Raw genomic sequence first — 10,117 nt, 5'->3', positions numbered from 1 at the left:
CGTCTCGAATGTTCAGGAAGTTAAGCTTACGTTGCAAAAATGTTATTGACTAAAATGATACAGTACTGCTGGCTGGTGGAGTAGGCTAGCTAGCAGTGGCTGCGTTGTTGACAGCTGTACAGCTGCGACCTGGCCAAAATAATGCAAAGCAGTGGGACAAAAAACAAGTTACACATGGATAAACAAAAGGCTATTTACAGATGGGCTGTGTACAGCTGCAGCGATCGGAAAGCTGCTCAGATAGCTGATTCTTAAAGTTGCAAAGGAGGACACCTAGTGGATGGTGTATCAATACATCCAGTCCCTACAAAGATACAGGCATCTTAACTCAATTGCCAGAGAGGAAGGAAACTGCTCAGGGATTTCACCATGAGGCCAAAGGTGATTTTAAAACATTTACAGAGTTTAATGGCTGTGATAGGAAAAAACTGAGGATGGATCAACAACATTGTATTTACTCCACAATACTAACCTACATTTTCAGACAAGATAGAACGACCAAAGGGGGCGGTGTTGCAATCTACTGCAGAGAGAGCCTGCAGAGTTCTGTCCTGCTATCCAGGTCTGTACCCAAACAATTTGAACTTCTACTTTTAAAAATCCACCTCTCCAAAAACAAGTCTCTCACCGTTGCCGCCTGCTATAGACCCCCCTCGGCCCCTAGCTGTGCTCTGGACACCATATGTGAACTGATTGCCCCCCATCTATCTTCAGAGCTCGTGCTACTAGGTGACCTAAACTGGGACATGCTTAACACCCCAGCCATCCTACAATCCAAGCTTGATGCCCTCAATCTCACACAAATGATTAATGAACCCACCAGGTACAACCCCAAAGCCGCAAACACTGGCACCCTCATAGATATCATCCTAACCAACGTGCCCTCTAAATACACCTCTGCTGTTTTCGACCAAGATCTCAGCGATCACTGCCTCATTGCCTGCACCCGTAATGGGTCAGCGGTCAAACGACCTCCACTCATCACTGTCAAACGCTCCCTGAAACATTACAACGAGCAAGCCTTTCTAATCGACCTGGCCCTGGTATCCTGGAAGGATATTGACCTCATCCCGTCAGTAGAGGATGCCTGGTCATTTTTTTTAAATGCCTTCCTCTCCATCTTAAATAAGCATGCCCCTTTCAAGAAATTTAGAACCAGGAACAGATATAGCCCTTGGTTCTCCCCAGACCTGACTGCCCTTAACCAACACAAAAATATCCTGTGGCGTTCTGCATTAGCATCGAACTGCCCCCGCGATATGCAACTTTTTAGGGAAGTTAGAAACCAATACACACAGGCAGTTAGAAACGCCAAGGCTAGCTTTTTCAAACAGAAATTCGCTTCGTGCAACTCCAACTCTAAAAAGTTCTGGGACATTGTAAAGTCCATGGAGAATAAGAACACCTCCCAACTGCCCACTGCACTGAGGATAGGAAACTATCACCACCGATAAGCCCACTATAATTGAGAATTTCAATAAGCATTTTTCTACGGCTGGCCATGCTTTCCACCTAACTACCCCTACTGCATTCAACAGCACTGCACCCCCCACAGCTACTCGCCCAAGCCTCCCCCATTTCTTCTTCTCCCAAATCCATTCAGCTGATGTTCTGAAAGAGCTGCAAAATCTGGACCCCTACAAATCAGCTGGGCTTGACAATCTGGACCCTTTCTTTCTAAAATTATCTGCCGAAATTATTGCAACCCCCATTACTAGCCTGTTCAACCTCTCTTTCGTGTCGTCTGAGATTCCCATAGATTGGAAAGCAGCTGCTGTCATCCCCCTCTTCAAAGGAGGTGACACTCTTGACCCAAATTGCTACAGACCTATATCCATCCTACCCTGCCTTTCTAAGGTCTTCGAAAGCCAAGTCAACAAACAGATTACCGACCATTTCGAATCCCACCGCACCCTCTCCGCTATGCAATCTGGTTTCAGAGCTGGTCATGGGTGCACCTCAGCCACGCTCAAGGTCCTAAACGACATCGTAACCGCCTTCGATAAGAAACAATACTGTACTGCCGTATTCATTGACCTGGCCAAAGCTTTTGACTCTGTTAATCACCACATCATCATCGGCAGACTCAGTAGCCTTGGTTTCTCAAACGATTGCGTCGCCTGGTTCACCAACTACTTCTCTGACAGAGTTCAGTGTGTCAAATCGGAGGGCCTACTGTCTGGACCTCTGGCAGTCTCTATGGGGGTACCACAGGGTTCAATTCTTGGGCCAACTCTTTTCTCTGTATACATAAATGATGTCGCTCTTGCTGCTGGTGAATCTCTGATACACCTCTACACAGACGACAACATTCTGTACACTTCTGGCCCTTCTTTGGACACTGTGTTAACAACCCTCCAGACGAGCTTCAATGCCATTCAACTCTCCTTCCGTGGTCTCCAACTGCTCCTAAACACAAGTAAAACTAAATGCATGCTCTTCAACCGATCGCTGCCTGCACCTGCCCGCCTGTCCAGCATCACTTCTCTGGACGGTTCTAACTTAGAATTTGTAGACAACTACAAATACCTAGGTGTCTGGTTAGACTGTAAACTCTCCTTCCAGACTCACATCAATCATCTCCAATCCAAAGTGAAATCTCGACTTGGCTTCCTATTTCGCAACAAAGCATCCTTCACTCATGCTGCCAAACATACCCTCGTAAAACTGACCATCGACTTCGGCGATGTCATTTACAAAATAGCTTCCAATACCCTACTCAACAAGCTGGATGCAGTCTATCACAGTGCCATCCGTTTTGTCACCAAAGCCCCATATACTACCCACCACTGCGACCTGTATGCTCTCGTTGGCTGGCCTTCGCTTCATAATCGTCGCCAAACACATTGGCTCCAGGTCATCTACAAGACCCTGCTAGGTAAAGTCCCCCCTTATCTCCGCTCACTGGTCACCATAGCAGCACCCACCTGTAGCACTCGCTCCAGCAGGTATATCTCTCTGGTCACCCCTAAAGCCAACTCCTCCTTTGGTCGTCTCTCCTTCCAGTTCTCTGCTGCCAATGACTGGAACGAACTACAAAAATCTCTGAAACTGGAAACACTTATCTCCCTCACTAGCTTTAAGCACCAGCTGTCAGAGCAGCTCACAGATCACTGCACCTGTACATAGCCCATCTATAATTTAGCCCAAACTACTACCTCTTCCCCTACTGTATTTATTTATTTTGCTCCTTTGCACCATATTATTTATATTTTAACTTTGAACTTTCTTCAAACTACAAATCTACCATTCCAGTGTTTTTCTTGCTTTACTTTATTTACTTTGCCATCATGGCATTTTTTTGCCTTTACCTCCCTTCTCTCACATCATTTGCTCACATTGTATATAGTCTTTTTTTTTCTACTGCATCATTGATTGTATGTTTTACAAAAACACAGAGTTACACATGGAGTATGTTGTCGAACTGCTTTGCTTTATCTTGGCCAGGTCGCAATTGTAAATGAGAACTTGTTCTCAACTTGCCTACCTGGTTAAATAAAGGTGAAATAAAAAATAAATAAATGGCAGTGAAAAGAAGGAAGCCTGCACAGAATAAAAATATTCCAACACATGCATCCTGTTTGCAAAAAGGCACTAAAGTAAAACTGGAAAAAAAATGTGCCAAAGCAATGAACTTTGTCCTGAATACAAAGAGTTATGTTGGAGGTAAATCCAACACATAACTGAGTACCACTTTTCATATTTTCAAGCATGGTGGTGGCCACAATGTTATGGGTATGCTTGTCATCGGGAAGGAATAGAGCTAAGCACAGACAAGATCCTAGAGGAAAACCTGCTTTCCAACAGACACGGTTACAAATTCACATTTCAGCAGGACAATAACTTAAAACATGACCAAATATACACTGGAATTGCTTACCCAGGTGACATTGAATGTTCCAGAGTGGCCTAGTTACAGTTTTGACTTAAATCAGCCTGAAAATCTATGGCAAGACTTAAATGGCTTATTAGAATTTAAAAAAAAATTATTATGTGCAAATATTGTACAATCCAGACTTGCAAATTTCTTAGACTTACCCAGAAGCTCACAGCTGTAATCGCTGCCAAAGATGATTCTAACGTATTGACTTGGGGTGTGAATACCTATGTAAAATAGATATTTCTGTACTTAAGTATTCTTAAAACATGTTTTTTTTTTCAACTTTAATCATTATGGGGTATTGTGTGTTGATGGGTGAGGAAAACATATACATTTAATCCAGGCTGTAACACAAAATGTGGAATAAATCAAGGGGTATGAATACTTTCTGAAGGCACTATCTATTGCAGGGATCAACTAGATTCAGCTGCGGGCCTATTTTTTTCTTGAGGGGATGGACGGGGGCTGGAACATAATTACAAATAATTTGGAGACTGCAAATTTGACCACAAGAGCCCAAAAGATGTTTGACTAAAACATAATCATTTCAAACCTTGCTTACGTTTGTATACGATCACGTCTCTTTATGTGTGGGAATACTTTAGAAGATTTATTAAATTAAAATTAATTGGAGTAGATTGCCTGTTTTAGTCTATTATGTCCAACAATGAAAATACAAATTCTTTAAAAAAGTACTTTTTATTATATATTTTTGCTCAGAAAACTTGGGCGGGCCCTAGTACAGGAGACCCACCAACTGTAGTATTTTACCTTTTGACAGGAGACAACAAATCCACATCTGAGAGAACTACCAATAATTTCACTGTCCATAATATTTGTGTAACTAAGAATATTTTAAATCAAAATGACGAGGTCCTACCGAGATTTGAACTCGGATCGCTGGATTCAAAGTCCAGAGTGCTAACCATTACACCATAGGACCACTCATAGCATAAATAGCTAAAACCAGGGTTCTTATCCAGTATATGCACGTGCTGTCTAACACCCTTTACAAGATGCTGTTAAGTAATGCAATGCGTCGGTAATGCAATTCAGTAGCAACTTTGACAACAGACATTTACAACGTGGAATTGCAAAAACATGCAAGCCGAAATTCTAGGCAAAAGAAAGAGACATTGCTAGCTACCAAACAAGCTAATTAATTAGCTAGCTTAGTTGAACAGCTAGCGTACTGCAAATATTAGAGCAGCATGGCAGCTAGATTTTCCCGAAGTGTTTTCTTACGTAGCTTGCTAACAAATAATAACACCGATAATAGGCATGTATTTGTCGTCTTCGCTTCTACGTTCAACAGCTAGCTGAGGGTGTTGATATTTGTCCTAACTAGCAAAAGTCACTAGCTAGCTAGCCAGCTAACGCTAGCATATTTATGCTGGCTGTTGGCTAGTTAGCTAAATGTAACCCAAAAAGGCAATCCCACAAGCAGGTCCCGAAATGTAGAAGACGAATCTCGGTTTTTGCATGACATACTATAGCAGGCAAAACGTTCTAATCGCAGTCCTTTTCGTTCTATTAGTTTAGCTAGCTAGCTCTGCTGTAAGTGTGGTTTTGCTGCATGTACACGATGGCATTGCTTAGCCCTGGCTATAATATTGCAGCTTAAATTGTAAATAGTCTGTAGAGGGGGCTAGAGAGTTACGGGCCAGGATTAGGCAGTATTTATGGATTTGTTAAAGCTGGGAATTGTGAATAAAAAGACTTGTTGGCCCTTGTGAACATTCCCAACAAAGACTTGTTAATTGCATCCTTTCCCATTGACAAAAGTACGTTCTGACTGGAAAATCCCATAAATGTGTATGTGCATTAATGCTTTATATGTGTGTGTGTGTGTGAGCGAGAGAGAGAGAGAGTTGGGGGAGGGTTCTGGCAAGTGATAAGTCATCATCAAGACATATAATACTTAACAATTCATGTGACTGACTTATGTGAACTCGTGACAACTTTCCAGGATAAAGTCCCTCGGCTCACACTAACATTCATCTTGTATCAGCTACAGGTGTAATTTACCTGCTATCTATGTTCGACATAGAATACGATACAGGACTCAAACGTACTCCAACAACTACAAGAAATCAACCCCCGAAGAGTAGGAGGAAATGGCATCAATACTGAGATTTGAAAGCACGTCTGACTAAACAAACCTGAAGTAGCTTAATGTTAGGCATTTCTCCTCCCTTCAGAGGCCATTACAGAGGATTGTGACTAGAATTTTTTTTTTTATGACTTCCAAACATTCTCTCCAAGAAAAGGATTTATCCTGTACTGTGTGCTGTGACATCTTAAGGGATCTTGACCTCCTGTCGTGTAGCCATAGCTTCTGTAAAGCCAGTCTCAATGAATTCTGGACAGTCCCATTTCTAGAAGATCCTCAACAGGACAACCTCCTTATAATCTGATTTTAAAGAAACTGTGAGGTTTTCTCACGAGAGGAGTCAGAGAGCTTCAGCAGGTCTAAGGTGCTCTGTATTCTACACAGACAAAAACTCAAACTGTACTGTCCGAATGATAAACAGCCTGTGAGTTGTCAAACAACAACAAAAAACATGCAAACCACAAGTTCTGTCCCATAGATGAAGCTGCACAGGATTATAAAATATAAGCAAAGCCCACTCTTATAAGACATACCGGTAATAAATCTATGACTACGACCTAATTTTGCTGAAACTTATACATTTTATAGCAGTATAAATATCAAAAGTAATAAAAGCAGGAATAGAGAGACTTTCCTCAAATTTAAGTGTCATGTTTCATTCATTTTACATTTTAGTCATTTAGCAGACACTCTTATCCAGAGCAACTTACAGTAGTGAATACATACATTTATTTTATTTTTTCCCATACTGGGAATCGAACCCACAACCCTGGCATTGCAAACACCATGCTCTACCAACTGAGCCACACGGGACCACTGTCATTCCATGGAGGAACTCAAGACTACATTGAAGGAGCCCTTAAACTGACATCACACGAAATTTACATTTTACATTTACATTTAAGTCATTTAGCAGACGCTCTTATCCAGAGCGACTTACAAATTGGTGCATTCACCTTATGATATCCAGTGGAACAACCACTTTACAATAGTGCATCTAAATCTTTTAAGGGAGGGGGGGGGGGGGGGTTAGAAGGGTTACTTTATCCTATCCTAGGTATTCCTTAAAGAGGTGGGGTTTCAGGTGTCTCCGGAAGGTGGTGATTGACTCCGCTGTCCTGGCGTCGTGAGGGAGCTTATTCCACCATTGGGGTGCCAGAGCAGCGAACAGTTTTGACTGGGCTGAGCGGGAACTGTGCTTCCTCAGAGGTAGGGGGGCCAGCAGGCCAGAGGTGGATGAACGCAGTGCCCTTGTTTGGGTGTAGGGCCTGATCAGAGCCTGAAGGTATGGAGGTGCCGTTCCCTTCACAGCTCCGTAGGCAATCACCATGGTCTTGTAGCGGATGCGAGCTTCAACTGGAAGCCAGTGGAGAGAGCGGAGGAGCGGGGTGACGTGAGAGAACTTGGGAAGGTTGAACACCAGACGGGCTGCGGCGTTCTGGATGAGTTGTAGGGGTTTAATGGCTAAGGCAGGGAGCCCAGCCAACAGCGAGTTGCAGTAATCCAGACGGGAGATGACAAGTGCCTGGATTAGGACCTGCGCCGCTTCCTGTGTGAGGCAGGGTCGTACTCTGCGAATGTTGTAGAGCATGAACCTACAGGATCGGGTCACCGCCTTGATGTTAGTGGAGAACGACAGGGTGTTGTCCAGGATCACGCCAAGGTTCTTAGCACTCTGGGAGGAGGACACAAGGGAGTTGTCAACCGTGATGGCGAGATCATGGAACGGGCAGTCCTTCTCCGGGAGGAAGAGCAGCTCCGTCTTGCCGAGGTTCAGCTTGAGGTGGTGATCCGTCATCCACACTGATATCTCTGACAGACATGCAGAGATGCGATTCGCCGCCTGGTTATCAGAAGGGGGAAAGGAGAAGATTAATTGTGTGTCGTCTGCATAGCAATGATAGGAGAGACCATGTGAGGATATGACAGAGCCAAGTGACTTGGTATATAGCGAGAATAGGAGAGGGCCTAGAACAGAGCCCTGGGGGACACCAGTGGTGAGAGCGCATGGTGCGGAGACAGATTCTCGCCACGCCACCTGGTAGGAGCGACCTGTCAGGTAGGACGCAATCCAATCGTGGGCCGCGCCGGAGATGCCCAACTCGGAGAGGGTGGAGAGGAGGATCTGATGGTTCACAGTATCAAAGGCAGCAGATAGGTCTAGAAGGATGAGAGCAGAGGAGAGAGAGTTAGCTTTAGCAGTGCGGAGAGCCTCCGTGACACAGAGAAGAGCAGTCTCAGTTGAATGCCCAGTCTTGAAACCTGACTGATTAGGATCAAGAAGGTCATTCTGAGAGATATAGCAGGAGAGCTGGCCAAGGACGGCACGTTCAAGAGTTTTGGAGAGAAAAGAAAGAAGGGATACTGGTCTGTAGTTGTTGACATCGGAGGGATCGAGTGTAGGTTTTTTCAGAAGGGGTGCAACTCTCGCTCTCTTGAAGACGGAAGGGACGTAGCCAGCGGTCAAGGATGAGTTGATGAGCGAGGTGAGAAGGTCTCTGGAAATGGTCTGGAGAAGAGAGGAGGGGATAGGGTCAAGTGGGCAGGTTGTTGGGCGGCCGGCCGTCACAAGACGCGAGATTTCATCTGGAGAGAGAGGGGAGAAAGAGGTCAAAGCACAGGGTAGGGCAGTGTGAGCAGGACCAGCGGTGTCGTTTGACTTAGCAAACGAGGATCGGATATCGTCAACCTTCTTTTCAAAATGGTTGACGAAGTCATCCGCAGAGAGGGAGGAGGGGGGGGGGAGGGGGAGGAGGATTCAGGAGGGAGGAGAAGGTAGCAAAGAGCTTCCTAGGGTTAGAGGTAGATGCTTGGAATTTAGAGTGGTAGAAAGTGGCTTTAGCAGCAGAGATAGAAGAGGAAAATGTAGAGAGGAGGGAGTGAAAGGATGCCAGGTCCGCAGGGAGGCGAGTTTTCCTCCATTTCCGCTCGGCTGCCCGGAGCCCTGTTCTGTGAGCTCGTAGTGAGTCGTCGAGCCACGGAGCAGGAGGGGAGGACCGAGCCGGCCTGGAGGATAGGGGACAGAGAAAATCAAAGGATGCAGAAAGGGAGGAGAGGAGGGTTGAGGAGGCAGAATCAGGAGATAGGTTGGAGAAGGTTTGAGCAGAGGGAAGAGATGATAGGATGGAAGAGGAGAGAGTAGCGGGAGAGAGAGAGCGAAGGTTGGGATGGCGCAATACCATCCGAGTAGGGGCAGAGTGAGAAGTGTTGGATGAGAGCAAGAGGGAAAAGGATACAAGGTAGTGGTCGGAGATTTGGAGGGGAGTTGCAATGAGATTAGTGGAAGAACAGCATCTAGTAAAGATGAGGTCAAGCGTATTGCCTGCCTTGTGAGTAGGGGGGGAAGGTGAGAGGGTGAGGTCAAAAGAGGAGAGGAGTGGAAAGAAGGAGGCAGAGAGGAATGAGTCAAAGGTAGACGTGGGGAGGTTAAAGTCACCCAGAACTGTGAGAGGTGAGCCATCCTCAGGAAAGGAACTTATCAAGGCGTCAAGCTCATTGATGAACTCTCCAAGGGAACCTGGAGGGCGATAAATGATAAGGATGTTAAGCTTGAAAGGGCTGGTAACTGTGACAGCATGGAATTCAAATGAGGAGATAGACAGATGGGTCAGGGGAGAAAGAGAGAATGTCCACTTGGGAGAGATGAGGATTCCAGTGCCACCACCCCGCTGGCTCGATGCTCTAGGGGTATGCGAGAACACGTAATAATCTGGAGGCAGTTTCAGTTACTTGCAACAAAGTTCTGAGTTGCTCTGTATGTCACCCCCCAAAAATTGCCTGCATCTCAGTTGCATTGCATAGTACGAGATAGAAATCAATAATTTTTCACGCAAATGACTATGCAATGTCCAATCAGTGAGCAGAGGAAAGTTGTCTGCTAAACACCTTTGTATACAGTCATGTGTGAAAAAAATAAGTATTTCTTCCTTACGATGTTGTCTTCTTTCGATACTTTAACAGATTGTTTTTCTAACTGACAATAAATAACAGTTGCATAAACATGTTTGTGCAGACAAATCTCAGATGCATCTCATTGTGTCAAATACATTGTACAACCTGAGTGTGAAAAGAGCTTAAAAGCTCGATGTACTCTAATTTTGCATACTGGGCCGTACTCCAGGTGA

At 44.8% G+C, this 10,117-nt stretch overlaps 1 non-coding gene across 1 annotated transcript; it reads right to left on the bottom strand.

Annotated features, from left to right (window-relative positions):
* Nucleotides 1-4,751: 4,751 nt before the first annotated feature.
* trnaq-uug (transfer RNA glutamine (anticodon UUG)) lies at nt 4,752-4,823 on the bottom strand. Its single transcript has one exon. It is a non-coding gene; the product is annotated as a tRNA-Gln (tRNA).
* Between the last annotated feature and the right edge of the window lie 5,294 nt (nt 4,824-10,117).

The sequence above is a fragment of the Salmo salar genome, chromosome 12 (assembly GCF_965601325.2).
Source record: "Salmo salar chromosome 12, fSalSal1, whole genome shotgun sequence".
NCBI lineage: Eukaryota > Metazoa > Chordata > Actinopteri > Salmoniformes > Salmonidae > Salmo > Salmo salar.
This window is presented reverse-complemented; position numbering and strand designations above follow the sequence as displayed.